The 26,741-nt window shown below is 44.8% G+C and overlaps 1 protein-coding gene and 1 long non-coding RNA gene across 51 annotated transcripts in view; one reads left to right on the top strand and one right to left on the bottom strand.

The window, feature by feature from the left end:
• CACNA1C (calcium voltage-gated channel subunit alpha1 C) overlaps nucleotides 1-26,741 on the top strand; it is a 757,779-nt gene that overhangs the window by 292,850 nt on the left and 438,188 nt on the right. The gene's annotated exons all lie outside the window — the stretch shown is intronic.
• LOC123591284 lies at nucleotides 663-13,102 on the bottom strand. Its single transcript, XR_006709204.1, has 2 exons — nucleotides 5,991-13,102; nucleotides 663-5,745 (listed from the first exon to the last, which is right to left on the bottom strand). It is a non-coding gene; the product is annotated as an uncharacterized LOC123591284 (long non-coding RNA).

The raw sequence follows: 26,741 nt of genomic DNA, 5'->3' as shown, positions 1-26,741 counted from the left end.
AACACACATTTACACACAATAGGTCATCAGTAAGTACCTGCCCTTCCTTGGTTGCCTGTGTCACAGTTAAATAGTGATTGCTGAGAGAAAGTTCACTCTGATGCCTAAAACATGCCTATCTTGTTACCTTTGAAAGCCATTATTTCTGTCTCATTGAGAGCTATTTATAAGCTTACCATATGATGAGGAAACCTCATACCCCATACACCTGGTTTAGGGGACCATTTGAGAGAAAGAACCTCAAAACCAATAGAGAGAAGAGAAGTGTGCTAAGAAGGAGAAGAAACAGCCAGGGCATCTGGAGAAGGTGGAGGATGGGCCTGAAGGAGTTTGGCTGTTAAAATCATTAAACATGCAGTGATGAGCCTTAAGGTATCCATTGGTGGACCTCATCTGGGCACTCCTGAGTTTGGTTGTGCCTTATTTAAAGCTAAGATCGGAGCACCTGGATGGCTCAGTAGGTTGAGTATCTGACTCTTGGTTTTGACTCAGGTCATGATCTCACGGGTTCATGGGTTTGAGCCCCACATCAGGCTCTGTATGACAGCATGGGGCCTGCTTGGTATTCTCTCTCTTCCTCTGTCTCCACCTCTCTCTCACTTGTGCTCTCTTCTCGCTCAAAATAAACTTTTTTTTAAAAGCTAAGATTGACAAGGTCTGAGAAAAGTTGCTAGACATATGCTATGTTAATGTATAGCTTTCTCTCCCACATCTTGGGATGCAAAATCATCTCATTTTTCTGGAACTTTACCATATGTGTCTAGTACTGTGCCCACCACTGTGGAACCCCTAGATAGGCATCCACACTCCAGTTGCTCACAGGCTGGTAGGGAGGAGAATATCAATATGGAAGAGAGTCTTAAAGCAACACAGAACTCTTTCGATCAGCAAGCTTCTTGAGGACATGGCTTGAGTCTTATTTATCTTTGTACCCCCCCGATCATCTGGAGCAGCCCTTCTCCTTTATTTCTTATACAGGGTTTAATTCCATTTATATTTTAGTTCTGGATATATACTAGGTGACCCTGAGTTTTCTAGCTGTATAGGAATGGAGGCACAGGGGCTCAGACAGCCAGCTTCAAGAATGATCTGCTCACCTATTGCTCTTGTGTCTTTTCCATCTATGCATCAGTAAACTGATACAGATGTGTGTTGGCTCCTACTCTGTGCTGATGATTGTTCAGGGTCAGAGCTTCTCCTACTGCTCACCTTTTGTCCACTTGATTGTTCACATCTACCTCAGAGGATGAGGGAAAAGGAAAAATCCAATCAAAGTACTCCATTGTTATGGAGTCAGGGTTGAAGTCAGCTTGTTGACCCATCAGAATTTCAGGGGAAAGGAGAAGATTGATGTTGAAAAAGTTCCTTAGGTGATTCTGAAATGGCCCACTGCCCACTCCCCACCTTAAGAACTGCAGGTTCATTTCCATATATTTTTTAATTTTAAAATGTTTATTTATTTATTTTGAGGGATGGGGGAAAGGGCAGAGAGAGATGGAGAGAGAATCCCAAGCATGCTCTGTGGTGTCAGCATAGAGCCTGATGCAGGGCTCGAACTCACATACCATGAGATAATGACCTGAACCAAAATGAAGTGCCAGTCGCTTAACCAACTGAGCCACCCAGGGGCCCCCATTTCCAGTTTTAAGAGAAAGATCTTGCATTATCCTTCTCTCCCCTCTTCACTTTGGTTGGTGATTGAGGAATGGTCTCTCTGAGACTCATCCCAAAGATCTTTCAAAAGAAGAGAAACAAAGCTTAGCTTGGTACTTCTTTTCTGAAGAACATATGCTTTGATGCAAAACTCAGGAGCAACAGCCTTGAATTAAAGCAGTCATGACTTCCCATCAACCTCAAGGCGCTTTGGCTGTGGGAAAGCAGTTGCTTTGGATGCAGAGAGCTTGGATGCCCTTCTGGCTTCACAGCTGACCTGCTGTGTGACCTTGGGCAAGTCAGATTTCCTCTCTTTGCCATCTGTAAACCGAGGATAAAGACACTTGCTACCTACTGGTTTTACTGAGGTACTGAGAGCATGTGAGATAACAAACAGAGTTCTCACAGTTCTGCTTCAGAAACAAAGTCTGGTTATCAGGAAAGCATCATTCCCCAGATTCAGGGAGTTCTGACAATCTGTGCAGGGCTTACAGACAGTCCTGAGGTCATCCCAGGGTGTGGAAGGCAGCCTCTCCCTCCAGGCCCAGACCTACTTACCAATGCCCTTGCCTGTCTGCACCAGCAGAGAGGAAGGGATGTCTGAGCTGTCAGGAGGTGGTGGGTACAGATGGTCTCTGGCTGAAAGAGAGGGAAGTGCCAATCAAAGAAGGTCGGCCTCCTCAATTAGAACTCAGAGCAGATGGGTCTGAGGCAGCCAGGAGGGGCACTTCCCAGTTTACGAAGTATGTGATGGTGAGCTGGTGGCCTTCAGAGAACCAGAGAGGTCACCTAGTTCATTTCCTTTCTTTGAGGAAGGGCGTTTTTAGGATAAATCTGACAGATGAGTGTCCTCATTCAACAGATAGTTAATAGCTTTACTGTGAGTGGGGCCATATGCTAGGCCCTGTGGATATAATATTAAACAAGATAGACCTGATCCTGACCTCACCTCACAGATGTTACAATCATACACACTGCTCCTTGCCACTCGTATAGGAATTGTGGGTGGGACGGGAGGAGGAAAGTCACAAATGCAGATTCCTGGATCCCACCCTAAAACTACTAGATCAGAATATGGGGAGTTGAACCCACAAGCCTATATTTTTAACATGTTTCATAGTTCACCCTTGTGTGTGTTAAAGTTTGGTAACTGTCAAAGCGAAGAGTGATCAGTGACTTGAGCACACCAGTGTCTTAAAAATGAATTATATATACAGTTGGAATGCTTTTGCTAAGTCTAGTCTCCCATGTCTAGGTTGCTAGAAAAGTCCTCCTCCCGCCCCCAATTCTGGTTGTACAGAAGATAACTGCTCAAATCAAATAAACTGAAGGGTTGATTGAGCTTTTATTCCCTGCCTAGCTTCGTGCTGTTTGGAAACAAAATATAAAAGCTATATTCTTGGCCCCTGTGAGCATACAGGGTTCTTGGGCTGATAAAACACACCAGTTACCCAGCCAGAGATGAGGAGGTTAAGGGCCAAGATGCAGAGCAGATGAAGTCCCCAAGCATATATAAATAAAGACATTGTTGGAGGACATGGTTGCAGCCAAATCCTTTCCAGACATCCTCTGATTCCAATCTGATGACCAGAGTAATAACCTATTAATGAAGTTGAAAAAGTGTCCTGGGGAAATTCAAGAGATATAGGTGTAGGGGAATCCTTACTGATGAGAAAGTTCCACCAATGAGGTGTTCTCACGTTTGGGAACCAGAACACTCTCTTTTAAAATTCTGAACTTTTCCCCCCATTTAGTTCAGTTCTGTCTTCTTTGGGCACAAGAACATCAATTCTTTTATTAACATTAGCTGAGTGATAGTTGAACCCTGAAATCATAATGGCTTAACACCAAGTTTATTTATCACTCATATAAGCCCAGTCGGCCTCGGGTAGCTCTTCTTGGGTAGCCCTGCTCAGGTAGCCCTGCTCAGGTAGCCCTTATTTATCGAGGGATCAAGGCTTTGCCATCTTTGGGAGGTGTCTTCCAAGGAAGTGATATCCAGGAGCCAGCCAGCCAGAGGAATGAACAGAGAGGATAATGGTGTCTCTTATGGGCCAGGCCTGGAAGTGGTGACTGTCACTTCCACTGATGTTTCATTGGTCAAAGCTTGGTCATGTGGCCACATCTGTCTGCAAAGGATGCTGGGAAAGGTAGTCGACCTGAGTGCCTGGGCATGGTGAACAGCCAGCTCCACCCTATCATGTCTTCCTAGTGCAGCTCCTTCCTGCAGGCTCTTGGACTATTGTCACTGATCTCTCCTCCTCCACATTCTCTCAGGCTCTCAAGCAGTGAAGTTCACAGCGAGTTATACCTCCCCAATCTTCACACCTCCTTTATACTCATCAGAACTGCACAGAAGGTCTTGATATTGTATATTCTTTATCCTTCCCCTCATTTCTCCTCTTCCTCCACTTCATTTGGTTGTCCTCTTAAGCTAAACTACCTGAAATCGCTGATGTTGGATAGTTTTTGCCCTACAAAGATGGCATTTTCGTATGGTTCAGTCAACATTATACTCTCAGCTTTCTCCTGAGAACCCTAGATCTGCCTTCAGTAAATGCATTCCCAGTCCACAGTGGGCAGAGGTTTCTTTGAGAATTGAGACAAAGGAAAGAGAGAAAAGATGAGGGCAGGGTTTGCATTCAGTGCTGTTACCTGATGTGTTTTGGATCTCCCCTACCTCAACTAAGAGCAATCTCATTTCTTAATAATTTCTTAATAATGACCTCTTAACATGACTTAACATGGCCTGGGTGGCTCAGTTGGTTAAGCATCTGACTCTTGATTTCAGCTCAGGTCATGATCTCACAGTTTGTGGGTTCGAGCCCCACATTGGGCTCTGCGCTGACAGTGTGGAACCTGCTTGGGATTCCCTCCCTCTCTCTGCCCCCTCCCTCAAAAGAAATAAATAAACATTATTAAAAAATGACCTCTTATTTCTGGTTACATACTGAAAGTTTTCATGTACATCATCTCATTCAGTTGCTTTAAGGAGTTGGCCTCTCAATTAATGAGATATGAGAGGTATATAATAATATCCTTCTTTATATTATACTGCCAGGAAACTTAGGCCAGCATTTACAATTAGAATAACTGTCCTGTGCTTTTGGCTGGTCTACTTGCAAAAAATTACTTATTAATTTTTGGAAATTGTCATTTTCATCTTTTTTTTAAATGTGAGATTAAAATTCTCTCAAGTCACCTTTTAAAATGGTGTGGGATAAAGCAAGTAATTTTAATTATATCATAAGTCTTTTTAGGAAGACTTTATTATCATAATCTTACATATGTAGAACTGAGGTCCATAAAAATAAAGCCGTTTTTCAGAGCCCTGCTCAACATGGTATCTGGAACTGGGTGTCCACCTCTGGTACTCTTTCCGCTCCACAATGCTACCTTGTCCAGATGGCCCATTAGGACTTTAATTGCTTCCCTCCCAATTTCACATGATTCTTATTTTAAGAGACTTGAACGTTTTCTATCCTATTTATTATTATAGATGTATGAGCATTGTCTAATTAAAAAGAAGTCATTTTTTTTTTTTATCAATTTGTAGTTAGGTTTGTTACATCAAAATGAATTCTTAAGTTTTCAGAAAGGGAAGAGAGGCCAAAAACCCTTCAAGAAAGTAGATTATTTGAGAGACGGAGTAATAAAGTGATGTTAAGAATTCAATATAAATTAACTTGTATATGCTTTTAAATTCCAAAAATCGGTGGGGGAGATGAAGCTACACTAGCGAGTGAACATGATTACTAACAATGGCTTTTCCTAACTGGAAGGGTTTTACATGGGCCTGGGGGAAATCAGATAGCTCAGTATTTCCTTCACTTTCTGTTTTTTCTTTTTTTGTGTGGAGGGAAAAGTAATCCAGGGCCATGAAGATGCCAGGAAAAGTAGCTTAAAACTCAAAATGTGGTCATGAGCTAACATCAAAAATCACCTGGGAAACCTAATAGAAATGCATATTCTTGGGCCTTGCCTCAGATGACAGATTGGGAACCACCTGTCCCACACACCCCCCGCCCGCCCCCCCCCCCCCCCCCCGCTGCAAACCTTGGGACCCAACAATTTGTGTTTTAACAAGTGTACCTAGTTTTTTTTTTTTTTAAGCTTATTTTTTTTTTTCAACGTTTATTTATTTTGGGGACAGAGAGAGACAGAGCATGAACGGGGGAGGGGCAGAGAGAGAGGGAGACACAGAATCGGAAGCAGGCTCCAGGCTCTGAGCCATCAGCCCAGAGCCCGACGCGGGGCTCGAACTCACGGACCGCGAGATCGTGACCTGGCTGAAGTCGGACGCTTAACCGACTGCGCCACCCAGGCACCCCATGTACCTGGTTTTTCTAATGCAGGCTAAAGTGTGTGACCATTTGGCTTAAAACAACATTAGCTGGAAGCCACTTCTTCATTTGGATAGGAACTAGACAGTTAAAACATCTCTGAATGAATTAAAACTGCTAATGAGGACAATTAATGTCTTTGTCATAAAACAAACAAACAAAAAAAACCTTCTTGAGTTAGTAGTTAAAGACCAGAAATAAGTTGCTCTGAAGTGTTCTAGTGAGAGCTAAGGGCAGGACCGAATTTCTGAGGGTCTCTTGACAGGAGAAAGTGGTAGGGAAGCCTGTCTTCTGTGGCTAGGAGGCTGACAGTGTTGGATGAAGAACTGTATTGGATCTAGGTGTTTAATTTTCTTTATATAACCAGAACAACAGTTGTACTTTAAAATTTTTTTCTTATTAAAAATTAGTCAATTTATGCTTTAAAAATTTTTGTAGAAAAAGCATGGGTAAACATCACTGTCAGTGAAATTCCTGCCTTCTTGGGTGTTTTAATGTCCTACTCAGAGAACATCTCTTTCCCAACCGGCATCCCCAGATTGCACACTCGCATCCAGAAGAAAACAGTAACCTTGGGAGCATTGGTCCAGCAAGCTCAGTCAGCCCGGAGGATAGCAGCCTGCTTCTCAGTGAGGTCACGGACCCCTGCTGTGCTAGGCACATTGGCCTGGTATCGGCACTTGGCTGACACAATCTGGGGAAGAAGAGAGGAGTGTAGTGGCTCAGACCCACAAAGGCAAGCACCTGCTTCTGCCTGTGAGGCCATAGGCCTATCTTGGAGTTAGTGTAGCATCATGGTCAAGAGTATGGACTAGGGATCCACATGGAACTTGGCTCAAGTTGTGCTTTGACCACTTGTTGGCTGTGTGATCTTGGGTAAGCCATTGCCTCTCTCAGCCTCAACATTTTTGTTCCTAAAATGGGGGTAATAACAATACATACTATGGAGGATTCTTTTGAGAATTAAATGAGTCAGAGTAGCAGTTCTCAGCCTTTTTGGTCTCAGGAATGCTTTATACTCTTAACAATTATTGAGGATCCCAAAGAGTTTTTCTTTATGAGGGTTATAACTGTCACTGTTTACTATATTAGAAATTAAAACCTAATTCATCCAAAAAACCTCACTACATGTTAACATAACATCTTTTTAATGAAAAAGAATTGTTTTCTAAAACAAAAAATTGAGTGAGAAGAATGATATTGCCTTACCTTTTAAAGAGTTTCCTTAGTGTCTGGCTTAATGGAAGACAGATTCTAGTATCTGCTTTGTCACTCAATATGATGCAGTATCATGTGTTATGCAGTTATGTGGCCTTTAGAAAACTCCACTGTAAGACTATTAAAGTGAAAAAGGGAAATAACATCTTAGAATTATTATGAAAATTTTTTTGAGCTCACAGACACACCAAAGGGGTCTTAGGCACCCTTCTGGGGTTCCCTGGGATACACTGTGAGAATCATTCGGTTGAAAAAGGTTTAGTATACTGCTTTGCACATAGTAAGCACTAAGAAGTAAATTATAATTGTAAATATCACCATTAGCTAGGGGACAACATCAGAGACAGTTTCTACACATACTGAGGTAGAGTGCTAGAAGAAAGTGAGGCTTTGCTTCCTGCTTCCTGTGTGCACAACCCACATACCCAACAGGTGCCTCTGTTGCTGCTGCAGAGAAGTCCTGCGACATCTCATCTGGCCAGTGAGAGCCCTGAAAGGGCCTGGATATGTTTCAGGCTGCAATGCCAGGATTGTGCACATGTACTAATATGGGAATGATTTCATGTGGGCGTCACAAAGATGCCTTTCTTCCTAAGAAGCAAAACACTCGCCTCTCCATCATCTTATTTGTCATCTCAGCATCCTCATGTCAGTCTAGTCCCAAGGTGAGTCAGTGCCAGGGCCAGGTCTTTAACCCGAGTTTCCTGATATAGAGCAGAGTCGGGTAAGGAGGGAATGGGCAGGATCAGCAGAGGTCTGCCAAGGGGTACAGTGCAGTGCCTTCAGGACTCACATTGTGGACACAGAACTTGTCACCTCAACCTAGTGGATGGTCAGTTACCCTGAGATATGGGCCTAGAGCCCATGACTGTCCTCCCATCAAGGGACTTGCACACCATGTGACAATCAGCTGGCACTCCCAGCTACCTTTCCCTTGGCTTTTCTTTGAGTCCAAAAGCCATAATGCAGGCAGTGGGCTGAATGCTGTACAAGCTGCTGTGTTGGCATATAATTTGGAAACCCTTTTCACTTAGCCATCTATTAAACACCTGGTGTGTTTCGAGTCCCCAATCTGTTTCCTCCCTCATCTGCCGCCAAGGGAAAGAATAAAGAAACACTGACCAATCTGAGTGGGGGCTCAGACTTGCCGTTGCAACAGCAGTCTTTCTTGTGGCCAATACCTGTGTCTCTGGCATCAGCAGTGGGTATGTGCAGCCACAGATTGGGGATGAAGATTGAGGACCTGGGACCAGGAATCTGACCTGTGCCAGTGCTCATTGTCTGAGCAGATCAGTGTCTGTGGATGGCAGAGTCAGAGAAAGACAGAGACTGGTAATGGGGAAGGCCAGGATGCAGCCTGGAACCAGAGTGATGCTTCATAGGTCCAGGGTGGGGGTGAGGATGTCCGAAATGTGGGACAAATGGTAGGAGTCCAGAAAGTTAGTGGGAGGAGGAAAGAGTGACAGCATATAGAAGATCAGAAACCCATGACAGGTCTGGGAAGTGGCTCTGGCCCCTGCTTTTTAAGTATTCTCTGGGCACCTACAGGGTAGGGGCTATATTCATTCAACAAATATTTATTGAGTACCTATTATGTGTCAGGCATCTTGTAGATATATCAGTTGCAGCATTAGTGAACAAAACAGATAAAACACCCTGCTTTCAGGGAGCTTACCCCTTAATGGAAGGAAGAAAACAAAGAATAGGAGAAAATAAAGAAAGAAAAGAGTAAAATATATTAGATATTGAGGGGGAATTAAGGCAGGGAAGGAGATAGGGTGCCAGGATGGGATTATAATTTTAAATAGAGGGGTCAGGGAAGGTCTCATTGAGAAGATGCCTCATTTGAGGCAAGACCTGCAGGGGTTAAGGAAGTGAGTCTGGTAGATATCTGGGGAAAAGGGCATTCAGGATAGAGGGAACAGAAAGTACAAAAGCCCTATGCTCAGAGTGTCTTTGAGGAACAGGGAGGAAAAAGGTGTGGTTGGAGCACAGTGAGCTCTTTGACATGGGGTCAGTGAGGAATAAGGGAAGAATAAGTAGAGCCTTAAAGTCATTGTGATGATTATGGCTTTTACTTTGAATGAAGTGTAAAGCTTATGGAGGGTTTTAAGCAAAGGAGTGACATGATCTGATGATGTTTTAAAAGGGAATCAAAGGGGAGGCTGTTGGAGCTGGTAAAAGCAGGAAGATCACGCAGGAGGCTAGATCAGTAATTCAGGAGGCAGATGTTTGTAGCTTGGACTGGAGCATAAACAGTGGAGGTAGAGAGAAGTTGCTGGATTCTTAATATATATTAGAAGTACAGCTAGGGATGTGAAGGCAATCTGGCTGCAACATCTGTCACCCCATTGATCGCCAGGGTTGATTCGGCTGATCTGGCTGGCTAGGCGGGTGTCCCCTTCCTCCCTCATTACTCCATGTGTGTCCCTCCCGAAGCTGTGCGCTAGGTTGAAGAGGACGACCTTCCCCAATAGAGGAGGACTGTTCTTTGGTCAAGGGTATACGAGTAGCTGTGCTCCCTTGCTAGAACCTCCAAACAAGTTCTCAAGGTCCATTTGTAGGAGAACGTAGGGTAGTCAAGCTTCCAAGACTCCAGACACATCCAAATGAGGTGCTGCACATGGCAGTCTGCCTTTCTTTTAAAAAAAAAAAAAGTACACCTGGAATGATTTGCTGACATATTGGACAATAAGCATGGAAGAAAGAGGCATAAAGGTCAACTCTAAATTTCTTGACCAAAGCAACTGGAAAGCTGGAGATAGCCATTATCTGAGATGGGCAGTAGTTGAGGGAAGTTTGGATGTTGGGTTTTGGATGTGTTTAGTTTGAGGTATCCAGGTAGAGATGTCAAGATGACTGGAGAGGCCAAAACTAGAGCAGGGAGAATCAGAGAAATGACTAAAAAGTGCAAAGGAGAGAGAGAGAGAGAACAAAGAACAGCAGCTCTTATAAAGCCAAGTTCTACTTCTGGGATCAAATGATCAATGAAGGGGCATCTTAGAGCCAGCCTCAAACCCTAGGCCTAAACCCAAGAACAATGAGCAGCCAAGGGTGTCCATTCCCTTTTCCACCCTGCTGGTGCTCCCTAGTGGGCAGCAGAGGACAGTGCTCAAAGCCTTACTTCAAACAAGGCTGACTCCCAGGGAGTAGGCAGGAAGGCAGGCCCTGCTGGGATTGGAATGGACACACAATTTATTGTGGTATCTCCTAAGACAGGCTGTCTCTGTGGGGGTTTCTGGGGGGCTCTTCTGGGGAGGATCCATGCTCTGCTTTTCCCAGACCAGTCCTCTGGCACCATTGTTCTCCTGAGTCTGTCTTCAGATGCCTGCAGTTGTCCAGGGAGATCAAATTGGCAGATCAGAAGTCCTTGATTAGACCTGCAGAATGTCAGAATTGACAAAAAGAGCATCTTGTCCAACCTTCTCTTCTTACAGAGGAGGGAACTGAGCTCCAGAGAGATCACATGACTTGTCCAAATTAGAAGCTTTATGACCTAGGGCAAATCACTTAACCCTCGCATCCAAGCCAGGCAGAGAGCGTCTTCCCAAACGCACTGTATGCTTGTGGTTCTTCCTGTTCCCCGACCCTCCTCCACATGGGCTATTCACTGCCAGATCAGGGTTTAGAAGATGACTGGCATCCCTGAGGTCACCCAGCCCTTTTGGCAAACTAGCCACCCCATCAGATGACACATGGATTCCTTAGCAGCGAGTACTTCCTCAAGACATATTTTTCTTAAAATTGATGGTACTCCTTTTGGCTTTGCCATTCCCCATGTCCTCAGTGGGGCAGAAAGTTAGCTCTGCACCAATGTGTTCTTCATCTGCCAGCAGCCACCTCCTTCCCCATCCCAGAGCTGTCTTCTCTGGCCTGCCCAAACCCACATTGGTCCCTTTTGTTCCCTGCAAATCCCTTTCTCCTTCCAATTGTCTGAACTGAACTTTTTCTTGACTACTTCTTAAGCCTCTGGATTTCTCCTTAAATATCAGCTCCAGGACGCCTGCCTGATGAGCTGAGGTCATTCCTACCCTCAAGTGACCTGGTGAATTAAGCAACAATACCAGGGATTCCAGGACAGTGAGTTTGAAGATCAGCATCTTTGCTGGCCTGGTGGGAGGCCCTTGGCCCTTGTGGAAGTGGGTAGAGTGATACTGGCTTTCATACAGTCTTCAGGAGGGAACTGTTAACTACCATGGCTGTCTGCCTCTCTAGGTGAAGAGTGCCGGGTCCTCCACCCTCCAGTTAATGGTTCAGAACTTACAGAGCTGGAATCAGCAAACTGAGCATTTGTCCTACTCCTGTTTCATGTGAAAATCCTAGGCTTGGGGCCCTCTGAACCCATGGGTGCCTGATGCTTTATTTCAAGACAAGGCAGGAAGATGATCCCCCTCTGTCTTGCTTTGTGCCCTCCTCAGCTTCCTGCTGGATAGTGGGGGAGGTGGCATGTTAGCAAGGATCAGGAACTTCCGAATCCCCAGCTCATTCTTCTCCTATCCTGTCTTCTCCTCCTATCCCTCCTTTACAGGTATTCAAACCTTTTTAATTCTGTGGTGGCTGAATAGCCTCCCCCAGGGGACCATCTTGCCTGCAAATGCAGCGTGAGATGTGCTTCTCCGCCATCATCTTTTCTCTGTTGGTGATGCCAGAGCTCAAACCTATGGTGCAGTGGAATGAGCCTGGAATGACAGGGGAGACGCCTAGGCTCTACCCCTCTTTTATAGTGAACCTGACAGTTGTGTCACTCCTCTCGGCCTCTGTCTCCTACGAAAGGTGATGCTGGCTTGGCCAGCAATCTCTGGGGTCCCTTCTGGCTCAGACATACTGCTGATGGCCTTCTTGTTCCCAGTGTATTTTTTAAGGATCCTGTGTTATTTATCTCAGTATCTCTGCTCCCCTCCACTGCACACTGCTATCCATGCAGTAATGACATCAAAACACCCACACTGTATCTCAACAATCTGATGAGATAAATGCCTCATCCTTGGGCTCTGTGGACACAGAGTAGCAATTCCCCTATCCCACTGTCGAAAAGCTCAGAAAACACAGGCTGCCAAGGAGGAATAGGCAGCCATGCGGATCACCATGTGCGTGTCATTAAGCACATTCTCCCAGCCCCAAAGCCCCTGTTTTCTCCAAAGCTGCCTCACTTTTTCCCTTCTTCTATCTCCAGAATAATGCCTCTGAACTGGTTAGCTTTTGAGAATGTGTTGGGAGGGCTGACATTGGGAGCATATGGTCTTGTTATCCAGCATGTAGCTCCAAGTTGGATGCACCAGCAACTGGCCAGGTCCTGAAAGTAATTAAACTGAGCGTATTGATCCAGGGTGGCGCCAGGGGCCTCAGACACCTGCTCTCATGCTCCTTCTGCAGTGTCCCTCTCACTGGTGAGACAGAATGTGGGACTGTCAGTGTTGGTGCTGCCAGGCCTGGCATGATGTGTTTGCGCCCCTTCTCCCGTTATGGACCAGGAGCCAGGACGCCACATGGGAGCTGGGACATTCCAAGAGAAGCAGTAGCTGGTGTGGTCCTGTAGTGAAAATATACCTGGCTCCAGCATGCTGAGTGAGTGACCTTGGGCCTCAGTTTCCCTGTAAGCAGAAAAGAGATAATAGCAAGGTCCTTGTACTTCCAGGAATGCTGTAAGAATCCGGTGCTACAATGTAAAAGCACATAGAGAGACTTAGAGGGAGTTCACATATCAAACACTGTCATGTAGGGAGCTAGGCGGGTATGGGTTCAAAGTGTGACATGCGACTGACTGGCTGAATGTACTTAACTGTTCTGAGCTTCTCTTTACCATCTATAAACTAAAGGATAATAAAACTACATTGACTGGTTTCTGATAATAATAACAAGTGCATCTGTTATTTATTGAATTGCATTCTTCCCAAAGCCCAGCACAGTGCCTGATGCACAATGGGTGCTCAAGAAATGTTCATCAAGTAAAGGGAGCTAGGGGCTTTACTCATACTCTCCTTTAATCCCTACAACAAACCTGTTACGCACCATAGGATTATTATCCCCATTTTAAATATTAGTAAAATGAGGCCCAGAGAGGCTAAGGAATGTGTCCAAGGTCACATAGCTAGGACTTGGTGAAATAAGTCCCATTGTATAGTACTTGTTAGAGCTTCCTGGGAAGTTTGGCAATAGGGTGTGGACAGGACCTGGCAAGGAGGAAACACCCAACTGGATGCACCATATTCCATCCACAAAAATATATCATATCCCTCATAACATCCCACAAAACTAGGTATCATAATGCCCACTTTACACATGAGCAACTGAGGCTCAGAGAGGGAAAGAACCTGAAGGACTGCTTGCTTCCAACTTGAAAGAGTCCTAGTGAAGGAAACCAATTTTCCATGAGTTCCTCTTCCATCTCAGTAGGACCATCAGCTCTGCGTGGCAGCCTGCACGGTGCTGTGTCTCTCCGAGGGGGGTGTGACTGGAATGTCTCAGACGGCCCAGGGCAGCAAGCAAGGAGCCCAGCAGGCTGGAATTCCTTCCGTGTGGCACTTCTGGGAGGGATATTCCCCCTCCGTGATTCTTGGGAAATCTTGGCATCTGGCTGGTCTTGCCGGCCCTGTTTCTCTGACTGTTCTTTCTGTCTTGGGGCCCTCGCCAAACATCTGACACCGTTCAGGATCGATTGCACGTAAAGTGAAGAGTGGTTTTTATTTTGTTTTGTTTTGTTTTTGGGGGGTTTTCTTTTCCCCCTGTTGTCATCTAAGGAACAGGTTTTAGGTCTTTGATTCTCTTCCAAAATAACAACCATATGGGGCCTCCATTTATACTAAACAGCCTGTGCCTTTTGCAAGGGACCAGTTTGTTTTCATTTCGTGTTGAGCCTTGACTTGCTCTAAAAAGTTTTAATCAGGTAGCTTCTGAAAGAGGGAGAGAGAGACTTGTGAGCACAAATGATGCCTTATCCCTCTGAAGGGAGTTTAGCTTTCAAGGGTATGGCAGGAGCAGAGCCAAGAGCCCAAGAGGTGAGATCTGGAGAAGCCGAGGGTCACTGGCAGGACCCTGGCAGATCCATGCTCAGTGGCTGGAACAAAGAGCACTTTGAACATGCAGGGCTCTGGCATGTTTGTTGATCGACTTATCCATGGTCCAAGCCAGCTGCTTTTGTTCCAGAGGATTTCATGGATTAACTCCCTGGGCTTCAGAAAATTGTTTCTTTTTAAGAAAGGGAAGTTTGGAGGTGACTGCAAAGGAAATTCTTATGGGCAGGCTAGGGGTGCTGGGGGAGTATTGGACGGGGCGGGAGGTCACATATATGTTGGGGAGATGGTCACGGGCTCCCAGGGAGAGAATTGTATCCACAGTCATGAGAGGATTCCTCCACGGACCTCTTCCAGCAAGTGCCGGGTCTGGTAGAAACAGGAGTGTGGAGGCCTCAGGCTGGTAGCATCCTGGGCATTAAAGCTAGACCACAGCAAGGACTCCCCAGGGCTGAAGGTTGCTAGGCACTGGGGTAGGTTTCCTAGGGAGACCGTGACTAGAAACACCATCTGCCAAAGATGATTTAGTTCCAGAAGAGGCAAGGGAAAGAACGAGATGGTCCTTTCTGTCCTACTTAATCTTGGTTCTGTTCGCCTGGGCCACACATTCCTTTCCTGAAGTGGAAGAAGGCAGATGTGGTCCTGGGTAAACTGTCTTGTAACAGGGAGGGCATCACCTCCTCGACTTGCTCCCATCCCCTGCCTAGGCCCTGGGTCTTGAGAACTTGCCCGTTCCCTGCCCGCTGTCCTGCCCTGGCAGCAGGTACCAGCAAGCCCACGTGTTGTGGTGGGGAGGGTGTAATGGGCATATGATTAAATACTCATACTTTGTCAAAACACTGACAGTTACAAAATGCCTCCGCATCTACTCAGGGAAGGGTGAGCAATGAACAAAATGACTTCAATATGCAAAAGACATTTCCATGGAGGCCAGGAGGGAATACGAATCCTAGAGCCAGGAGGAGTAATGGGGATTAGTGCTTGATTTATAGGCTGGCTGAGAGAAATCTGCTGGCCTAAACCTGCCTAAATTCTACTGTCTGCATGTGTGCTTAAGGAGCTGGGCCCACTTTGCTTTGAAAAGCTGTTCCGCTGCTGTTGATGGGAATGAGAGTAAAGTAGCTGGCCAGGGTTGAGGGTGGAGGAATTCTGAGCCCCTGGGTTCTGGATTGAGCAAAACATGCTGCCCTGATAGAAATATGTGGTCCTGAGGAGAATTTGAAAAATAAGAAGGGTGATTGCCTATTTAGGACAGGTTTGGATACAACCACTCCTGGAGGCAAGGAATGAACTTCTAACCATGGAAGCTTTGTGTTTTCTCTATAGATCTATCTTGAATAAATATAAAGAATGGGCCATATCACCATACGAATTGGAGTACACTGATGGTTCAACTGAGAGGACCTTATTGAAGGGCATTTTCACACAGGGAGAGGGAGCCAGCAAGGCTGTTAAGCCACCCACATCTAGCAGTGGAGGGGAGCTAGGTCAAAGGGGTAGGAAACAGTGCTCTTGGATTCCAGTGAGAACTGGAGCTGGGGAGGAGGGACCATGAGCTGGAAACCATGGTCATGTAAGGACATGGCCTCTGCCAGGCCAATAGCACCACATCAGGTGGGCGTGGAAAGAAAACATCCTGACTTCTCTTTCTTCATAAGCTCCAGTGTCCTGCTGGTGCTTCTCATTGGCCAAACCAACCTGAAGCCAGATAGCAGGAGAACCTGGGAGATATAGTCCCTGGGCATCAGCCTTCCAGGCCACAGAGCAGGGTGGGGAGGGTAGAGAGTGGATCTAGGGGAGTCAGCAGGGAGCAAGAGCTTATTTGTAGTATTAGCTTAGTTTGCCAACTCTGGAAAGCTCTTCCTGAGGAGGGGAATTTATAAAGAGCTTACCTACTTTCAAATTATTCGGTCCCCAAGACTATCATGCTTACCTTGCAAAACACATTGCTCAAATGATAAAGGAATTCTGAAATGTCCCACATATCCCTCCTTTATTTGTGAAATAATCAGCTTTTGGAGGGCAGTGACTGAGCCTTTTATTACCAGTTGTCTGAGTAAATTTAACAGCCCCCACCTGTGTACAGTGCATTAAACTTCACAGAAGACAATAATTCAAACCTTGAGGCTGACAAAATGGTGACAAGGCGGACCTTTTGGGGAGTGAAAATGAGCAGGCTTGACTCAAGCACTATGAGGTCCACAAGCACTCTAAAGATGCAATAAGCCCTCTCTGGTGAAAGAACACAGATACACCGTGCAGCGGGAGCCCATGGCAATGGAGGACAGGGATCACAAAGCAGAGAAGGAAGTCACTGGACTGTCCCTCTGGCTTAAGTGTGGCCATGAATATGTGCCATGAAGGGCTTGTGGTTCCTAAATGCCTCTGGCATCCTGAGCCCTTGTGGTGGGTATTTCCACTATTCAGATTATTCTTTTAGGTGAAGAGCTTAATCCCTTGAGGGGGAGAGCATGTGAAGTCATTGGCATATCCAGACAGACCAGATGGCCATTTCCCTCCTTGGCTAGGCCTGGTGATGGGTGGGGGTGTGGACAAGGTGAGAAGAAAAGGGGAGATAAAGGGCATCAGACACACTCTTTGCCAAGGGCTGATGGCCTGTGGCCTGTTCTTCAGAACAACATGGAACTGTTTGGGATAATAGCCCATAGTGTTCTTTCTCACGTAGCTGTTTCTTGGTCTCCAGAATCTTGCTGGGCACTCCTTCATGGTGTCCTGGGCAGGCGGGCTTTGTCATCTACAACCTTTATGAGGCAGCCAGCTGCCACCACTCAGGCCCGGCTGGAAGGGCCTAGGCAGGGTGGGGTGTGGAATTCAGTTGATGGTTTCCAATTCCAATTTGGGTGAAATGCAGATTTTCCTCCCCTCTGTGTTTCTCTTTCCCAGTTCTGTCCTGAATGGAAAAAATGTCTGTAGATTTAAGTCCAAGGTGCAGCACTGGAGCTGGTATTTTCCCTTTTGACACAACACAGAAAATGGAGACAGCCCTGGGCCTGAGGGAATGCCTTCAGAAAGACTCTCCCTGACTATGGGTCACGAGCCAGATGGCCTGAGCTCAAGTCCTGCTGTTGCCACTCACTGGCTGCGTGTAAGTTATTTAACATCTTAGTTCTTTGGTTTCCTGACCTGTAGCCTGGGGGTAACCATCATATCTATATTAGGGATACTGTGATGAGGGCTGAATGGCTTAAGGTGTATAAATACAGCCAGCATGCCCAGTGTACAATAGGTGGCATGTGAGTATTTGCTGTTACTATGAGAAGTACTCTTCTGGGCACGGCATCCTCCTGGGGCTCTGGGGACATGGAGCATCTGTGAGGCACCGGTGGGGGTGGTAAACATCCCTCAAGCATCTCTTTCATCAAGAAACCTGCAGCGAGTCTGCTCGCTTGAAGAGTCTGGATCCACTCCACAATCTGGCTTCCAACCTTACCTACTCTTGCTACAAGTCCTCTGCCTCACCAGGGAAATCTGTTAGTTCCCTCCAACCCCCACCTGCCGCCATCCCCCGGATTTGCTTTTACCTGTGGACTTACTTCTATGTTTTTAACACTTCTTTAAGAACACAGAAAAAGGAGCTGCTTCCTAACAGTTCTTCATAGGGCCTGGCATTACAGGGATTTGCACAGTTGGTTTTGTAGGGCGTGCCTACTCCTAGGGGGTTGACTTTTTTCTTGTTTCTCTGATACATCGTCATTGTGTTGTAGAGACAACTCTGCATCTCAAATTCCTGTAAGGCAGCGGCGGAAGGGCTTTGGCTGCTTCCTGGGACCCTGTCTTTTCCTGAAACAGAGGCAGGTTACATGTGACCAGTGCTAGAGTGTATTTATTCGTTCTACTGAACACATGTCCACAGGCCCAGGACATGAATAAACTAAGTCCACAGCTACAAGGAATCAATTTATAGGCAAGTAAGACTCTGATGCTGGCCTTTAAAAAGAAACTACTTGGGGCGCCTGGGTGGCGCAGTCGGTTAAGCGTCCGACTTCAGCCAGGTCACGATCTCGCGGTCCGTGAGTTCGAGCCCCGCGTCGGGCTCTGGGCTGATGGCTCAGAGCCTGGAGCCTGTTTCCGATTCTGTGTCTCCCTCTCTCTCTGCCCCTCCCCCGTTCATGCTCTGTCTCTCTCTGTCCCAAAAATAAATAAACGTTGAAAAAAAAAATTTTAAAAAGAAACTACTTGCATTATGTGTTACACATCAACATTGTCCCTATTAGGAATAAAAAGCCTCAATGATACCTTTACTTACCACTCTATGTTGATTGTTAAGGGTTATGTACCGAGATGACTATTTGATCATTTGACATCTAAGCATCAGTAGTTCAAAGTGGGGATGCAGAGCACCAGGCACACGGCGTTGGTAGAAGAAATAGAACTGGTGGAGAAGAAACTGGACCCCTAAGATCTTACTATCTGTGCAGCCTGGGGAGCTCCTCTGGGTGCTGGGTGAGGACCAATAGGGCAGCCAGTACCCTGAGGACATACTGCTCCTTTTGGAGCTGGGGAGAGGGCCTTCATCTTTTCTGGGAATTAAATCAAAAGAAAACCAGAAGAAGAATCTAGACTTCTTGAGGCACTGTGGGGCAAACATCCCTCAAGCATCTCTTTCATCAAGAAACCAGGAGTGACTTGGCAAAGAAAGCCCAGACAGACAGGGGTGTTCAAGGAACTCTGTAAGCTCTCCTGTGGACTAAGAGGAAGGTACTTGCAAATCCAAATGGGTACCATAGGGAGCATGCCTGCAGAGAATGGAGGGGACCACCTTCTTGGCTAAGCAAGAATCCCATATGCTTAGGAGGTGACAGGAAAGGTAGACCTCCGGTGCAAAGCCCTGGAGGGGGCTGATTCATGAGGCGCAGCACAGCATAGACTCAGCAACCAGCCTGCCTGTGAGGGAAGCTGGCTCCACTTCTGATCATGTGACCTTGGGTAAGTTTCTTTACTTTTCTGCCTCCCAGTGTTCTTATCTCTAACATGGTAAGGATGGTATTTACCTCAGTAGGTTGGTCTAAGAATTATCTGAGCTAAGGCATGCTATATGCTTAGGACAGAACCTGGCATATGCAAAGTATCCAAGAAGTTGTTTACTATTATTATTATTATCATTATTATTACTTATTATTATTCAGGATTAATCAAAGAAAGGTTCTACCTTTTCTTTTTTTTAATTTTACTTTTTAATTTTTTTAATTTACATCTAAATTAGTTAGCATATAGTGCAAAATAATGATTTCAGGAGTAGATTCCTTAGTGCCCCTTACCCATTTCTCCCATCCCCCCTCCCACAACCCCTCCAGCAACCCTCAGTTGTTCTCCATATTTATGAGTCTCTTCTGTTTTGTTCCCTACCTGTTTTTCTATTATTTTTGTTTCCCTTCCCTTATGTTCATCTGTTTTGTCTCTTAAAGTCCTCATATGAGTGAAGTCATATGATTTTTGTCTTTCTCTGACTAATCTCACTTAGCCTAATACCCTCCAGTTCCATCCACGTAGATGCAAATGGCAAGATTTCATTCTTTTTGAATGAAATATGTATATGTACACACACCACATCTTCTTTATCCATTCATCCATTGATGGACATTTGGGCTCTTTCCATACTTTGGCTATTGTTGATAGTGCTGCTATAAACATGGGGGTGCATGTGTCCCTTTGAAACAGCACACCTGTATCCCGTGGATAAATGCCTAGTAGTGCAATTGCTGGGTCATAGGGTAGTTCTATTTTTAGAAACTCCATACTGTTTTCCAGAGTGGTGGCACCAGCTTGCATTCCCACCAACAATGCAAAAGAGATCCTCTTTCTCCGCATTGTCGCCAACATCTCTTCTTGCCTGAGTTGTTAATGTTAGCCATTCTGACAGGTGTAAGGTGGTATCTCATGGTGGTTTTGATTTATATTTCCCTGATGAGTGGTGTTGAGCATTTTTTCATGTGTTGGTTGGCCATCTGGATGTCTTCTTTGGAGAAGTGTCTATTCATGTCTTTTGCCCATTTCTTCACTGGGCTATTTGCTTTTCGGGTGTTGAGTTTGATAAGTTCTTTGTAGATTTTGGATACTAACCCTTTATCTGATACGTCATTTGCAAATATCTTCTCCCATTATGTCGATTGCCTTTTAGTTTTTCTGATTGTTTCCTTACTGTGCAGAAGCTTTTTATTTTGATGAGGTCCCAGTAGTTATTTTTGCTTTTGTTTCCCTTGTCTCTGGAGACGTGTTGAGTAAGAAGTTGCTGTGGCTAAGATTAAAGAGGTTTTTGCCTGCTTTCTCTTCCAGGATTTTGATGGCTTTCCTGTCTTACATTGAGATCTTTCATCCATTTTGAGTTTATTTTTGTGTAGGGTGTAAGAAAGTGGTCCAGGTTCATTTTTTTCTGCATGTCGCTGTCCAGTTTTCCCAGCACCACTTGCTGAAGAGACTGTCTTTATTCCGCTGGATATTCTTTCCTGCTTTGTCAAAGATTAGTTGGCAATACGTTTGTGGGTCCATTTCTGGGTTCTCTATTCTGTTCTATTGATCTGAGTGTCTGTTCTTATGCCACTAGCATACTGTCTTGATGATTATAGCTTTGTAGTATAGCTTGAAGTCTGGGATTGTGATGCCTCCTGCTTTGGTTTTCTTTTTCAAGATCACTTTGGATATTCAGGGTCTTTTCTGGTTCCATACAAATTTTAGGATTATTTGTTCTAGCTCTGTGAAGAATGCTGCTGTTAGTTTGATAGGGATTTCATTGAACATGTAGATTACTTTGGGTAGTATCAACATTTTAACAATATTTCTTCTTCCTCTCCAGGAGCATGGAATTTTTTCCATTTTTTTGGTGTCTTCTTCAATTTCTTTCATAAGCTTTCTATAGTTTTCAGTGTATAGATTTTTCACCTCTTTGGTTAGATTTATTCCTAGGTATTTTATGGTTTTTTGTGCAAGTGTACATGGGATTGATTCCTTGATTTCTCTTTCTGTCACTTCATTGTTGGTGTATAGGAATGCAACCAGTTTCTGTGCATTGATTTTTACATCCTGGGACTTTGCTGAATTCATGAATCAGTTCTAGGAGTTTTTTGGTGGAATCTTTTGGGTTTTCCATATAGAGTATCATGTCATCTGCGAAGAGTGAAAGTTTGACCTCCTCCTGGCCGATTTGGATGCCTTTTATTGCTTTGTGTTGTCTGATTGCAGAGGCTAAGACTTCCGATACTATGTTGAATAACAGTGGCGAGAGTGGACATCCCTGTCTTGTTCCTGACCTTAGGGGGAAGGCTCTCCGTTTTTCCCCATTGAGGATGATATTAGTGTTGGGTCGTTCATATGTGGCTTTTATGATCTTGAGGTATGCTCCTTCTATCCCTACTTTCTTGAGGGTTTTTATCAAGAAAGGATGCTGTATTTTGTCAAATGCTTTCTCTGCATCTATTGAGAGGATCATATGGTTCTTGTCCTTTTTTTGTATTGATGTGATGAATCACGTTAATTGTTTTGCGGATATTGCACCAGCCCTGCATCCCAGCTATAAATCCCACTTGGTCATGGTGAATAATTTTTTTAATGTATTGTTGGAGCTGGTTGACTAATATCTTGTTGAGGATTTTTGCATCCATGTTCATCAGGGAAATTGGTCTATAATTCTCCTTTTTAGTGGGGTCGTTGTCTGGTTTTGGAATCAAGGTAATGCTGACTTCATTGAAAGAGTTTGGAAGTTTTCCTTCCATTTCTATTTTTTGGAACACCTTCAAGAGAATAGGTGTTAACTCTTCCTTAAATGTTTGGTAGAATTCCCCTGGGAAGCCATCTGGCCCTGGACTCTTATTTTTTGGCAGATTTTTGATTACTAATTCAATTTCCTTACTGGTTATGGGTCTGTTCAAATTTTCTATTTCTTCCTGTTTCAGTTTTGGTAGTGTATATGTTTCTAGGAATTTGTCCGTTTCTTCCAGATTGCCCATTTTATTGGCATATAATTGCTCATAATATTCTCTTATTATTGTTTTTATTTCTCTTGTGTTGGTTGTGATCTCTCCTCTTTCATTCTTGATTTTGTTTATTTGGGTCCTTTCCTTTTCTTTTTGGTCAAACTGGCTAGTGGTTTATCAATTTTGTTAATTCTTTCAAAGAACCAGCTTCTGGTTTCATTGATCTGTTCTACTGTTGTTGGTTTTTTTTTTTTTTTTTTTTTTTGGTTTCGATAGCATTAATTTCTGCTCTAATCTTTATTATTTCCTGTATTCTGCTGGTTTTGGGTTTTATTTGCTGTTCTTTTCCCAGATGTTTAAGGTGTAAGGTTAAGTTGTGTATCTGAGATCTTTCTTCCTTCTTTAGGAAGGCCTGGATTGCTATAAACTTTCCTCTTATGACTGTCTTTGCTGCATCCCAGAAGTTTTGGGTTGTGTGTTATCATTTTCATTGACTTGCAGATACTTTTTAATTTCCTCTTTAACTGATTGGTTAGCCCATTCATTCTTTAGTAGGATGTTCTTCAGTCTCCAAGTATTTGTTACTTTTCTCTATTTTTTCTTGTGGTTGATTTCGAGTTTCATAGCATTGTGGTCTGAAAATATGCACGGTATGATCTCGATCTTTTTGTACTTGCTGAGGGCTGATTTGTGTCCCAGTATATGGTCTATTCTGGAGAACATTCCATGTGCACTGGAGAAGAATGTATATTCTGCTGCTTTAGGATGAAATGTTCTGAATATATCTGTTAAGTCTATCTGTCCAGTGTGTCATTCAAAGTCATTGCTTCGTTGTTGATTTTTTGATTAGATGATCTGTCCATTGCTGTGAGTGGGGTGTTGAAGTCTCCTACTATTATGGTATTACTATCGATGAGTTTCTTTATGTTTGTGATTAATTGACTTATATATTTGGATGCTATCACATTTGGTGCATAAATGTTTATAATTGTTATGTCTTCTTGGTGGATAGACCCCTTGATTATGATATAATGCCCTTCTGCATCTCTTGATACAGTCTATTTTTAAGTCTAGATTGTCTGATATAAGTATGGCTACTCCAGCTTTCTGGAATATATATATATATATATATATATATATATATATATATATATATATATAAATGTATATATATTTTTTTCATCTTTTCTCCCCTCAGAGAGTCTCCCTTAAAATTTCTTGCAGGTCTGGTTTAGTGGTCACAAACTCCTTTAATTTTTGTTTGTCTGGGAAACTTTTTATCTCTCCTTCTATTTTGAATGACAGCCTTGCTGGATAAAGAATTCTTGGCTGTATATTTTTCTGATTCAGCACACTGAATATATCTTACTACTCAGAAAGGTTCTACCTTTTCATGACTTAAGGTGAGTCCAGTATCTCCCTTTACTTTATTGCCTCATCCAGGTTTACTGGTACCAGATTTTGGTCTAAGGGCTCTACAACATCGTTTCCCAGCCCTGTGAGGGATACAAAGATGATGGTTCAATAGAACCATCTTTGGCTCAGGCAAATGTGGCTCATAGGTGGAAGGACTCAGTGGAACACACTCCTCCATGAGTTCATGTGAGAGTCACCATCAAGAGCTTGGCTAAGTTCTGAGCAGTGTAGATGAGGACAAGTTTCCCATAGGATTTTCAGGACCATACTCTTTATAGCAGTAACTAGCACAAGGCAGAAAGTGGGGGACTCATGGGGACAAGGATGTGCCAGCTGGAATGGGCCACATCCAGAAACAGAGAGTTGCACTGGTACTGGAGATGTTTCTGGATACTCATCTTGGAAGACTTGAAAGGTGAAATACGCTCTTGTACCCAAAGGGTAGGGTCTGGCCTGGGGACAGAAATAGGAGTGGGTGAGGAGGCTCTCTGCTTCCCTCAGTAAGTACCAATGCCTGACAGCAATTGTATACAGGCTCTGCCCCTGATCCTGGTGAGAACTTGATGGGTGGCCATTGATTGTACAGTGCAATGAGTATGGGTTTTACATGGCAGTTTCTAGCAGACAGGGCTTGCTCATCTGAGTTCTGTGCAGCATGCAACAGGAATTATCTTTGCCCTGGTGTTAAGGAGTAGCATAATGTCATACTTGGGTGCTTGAGTGGTGGTGATGATGGTGATGATGTGGTGGTCTAGGGCCCCATGCTACCTCCTATGTGGCTTTATCCTTGATAGCAGCAAGTCATCATTCTGTTCAGCCCATTTCTAAATGGGGCCAAAACACCCAGCAGCCATCTCAAAAAATGCTGAGGAGCCCAGGTATCTACCCAATATTGGCATTCTTGAGTAGTTTTAATAAAAACCCTTGTTGGCTTTATTTATTCAGCTGTGAAGGATCTGTTGAGTTTCTGAGCTGTGAGCATTCCCTTCAGGTAATAGAAGGAGGCTCATCCTGGAAGAGGGAGTGTTTACCTTTGTCCCATTCATAGAGGTCCTAGAACACTCCCAACTATGAGGGAGCCCCCAATGCCCTCATTGAGTTTTTCATCAGTTTGTGACTGCTCAGTCCAGACTTCAGAAAGATATTATAACAGTAATGATGAAAATGGCAACCTTTGGTGAAGCATGCCAGATGGTGGGTGTCTTACATGCATGATTTCTAGTTCTCACAATAACTGCATGAGGTAGTTTCTTTTTTTTTAAAGTTTCTTTTTTTTAAGTTTATGTATTTATTTTGAGGGAGAGAGACAGTAGGAGAGGGGCAGAGAGGGAGAGAGAGAATCCCAAGTAGGCTCTGTGCTGACAGCACAAAGCCTGATGCGGGATTCAAAATTACAAACCGTGAGATCATGACCTGGGCCGAAGTCAGATGTGTAACTGACTGAGCCACCAGGCACCCTGGCATTCATATTTTCTATTTTCAAATGGGGAAACTGAGGCCTGTGGATCCCAAATGTCTTTCCCAAGGCCACCTAGCTAGAAGCCAGTGTAGTTAGAATTCAGGCCCAGGTCTGTCTGATTCCCAGGTGGTGCCTTTTCTACAGCACAGTGCATGGGTACAGTCTGGAGCAAGAGGTGACGGGCTTTGCTCTAAAGGAGCACCAGATGGTGGAAGAGTGCCAGAGCAGGCTGGCACAGTGGCTCCTGGCTGGGACGGGATGCTGGCTCCCCCCAGTCCTCAAGGGTCAGGCACAGGACTAATGTCTCTGTCAGTAGACATTGGTCCCAGGCGACCAGGCATGCTGGCAGCTTTCCTGGCCTGGGCACGCCCTGCACAATTCCTCCAGCATGCATGGGCCTCTTGACAGGGAGTGACAGCTGTGATTCAGCGCTTGCACCAGTGGCAGGAGAAACACGGGTGAAACAAGGGGGAAAGGACTATAATTACCTCTTAACACGTTTCCACATTTCTCTGCTGTCAGAATGGTTTTGTTTTCTGATTTATTTTGATCTCCTTGAAAATTAGTTGCTGCAGTGCATTGGGTATGTAATCGTTGTCCCGCTAGCTAGCAGTCATCATTGGCAATGTAAGCCAGGCAAACGTGATTTTTATCCCCTTTCCCTGATTTGTGTCAGTTTCTGTGTGTGTTGAGGGCCAGGGGAAAGGGTTGGCCATGTGGTATTAGGTATGTCGGCTGCCTGTCTGCATACCCTGGCTCCTCACCACTACCCTAAGAGGGGGCAGAGTCTTGCAGGCAGTGTCTCTCCAGAAGCTCCATGCCCTCATGGATTGTCCAGCGAGCCTACAGTCTCAACTCTTTTGCCCTCGCTTTCTTTCATCCTCCTGCTCTAGGCCTTGTCCAGGCTCCCCACCCTCTCCCCTACAGGCACATACAACTCCCTATGCATTCCACCCCAGCTCACGGCCCCCACACAACTCCAGCTCCCACCTTTGACCTACCACCTCCATCTGCTCTCAGGAGCCTGTACCCACTCACAGAGCTCTTAGCCATGAAACACAGAGAACTGGGCTTGACATCACTCTGCCCACAGCACCGTCAGATCTGTGTGCCATTCTCTGTGGGAAGGTGGCCAGTCTTAGTCAAACGGAATAGTAGAGACCTTTTCTCTCATGTCAGGTCAGGATGGAGAAGGGAGCTGTTATGGTGCCATGGCAGTTTAGGTGGGGGAGGAGGGAGTCAGCCCTGTAGAATGGTGAGGTGCTTGGTACCTTTCAGGGATGGATGTCCATCAGTAGGCCCAGGAGAGGGTTGCCAAAATGAGCACTATGGAAAGAAGAATTTTCGAGCCAGGAGGAAACTCTGTGGTCATTGAGTCCAATGACTTTATTAATCAGGGGAGAATACTGAGGCCTTAGAGATGGGACAGGGATATACTCAAGATACACAGCTGGCTGACAGCAGGTCTGGGCTAGAATCTGGATTTTGATTACATTCTATCCAGAAGGAGGCTGGCTGGCTTCATGATTGGAGCAGACAGCTGCCCATGTGCTGGGATTTGGAGGAATCTGCCATGTCCTTCCTGGGATTCTATAATCCAAAGAACCTTTTTCACTAACAAAATTTGGTGCCAAAAAGAAAAGGTATGGGCTACTTTGTTTCAAGTGCATGAGGAGGAGTGAAACGGAGCCCACCTGTTCAGCTTCCCCTGATA

The sequence above is a fragment of the Leopardus geoffroyi genome, chromosome B4, assembly GCF_018350155.1.
Source record: "Leopardus geoffroyi isolate Oge1 chromosome B4, O.geoffroyi_Oge1_pat1.0, whole genome shotgun sequence".
NCBI lineage: Eukaryota > Metazoa > Chordata > Mammalia > Carnivora > Felidae > Leopardus > Leopardus geoffroyi.
This window is presented reverse-complemented; position numbering and strand designations above follow the sequence as displayed.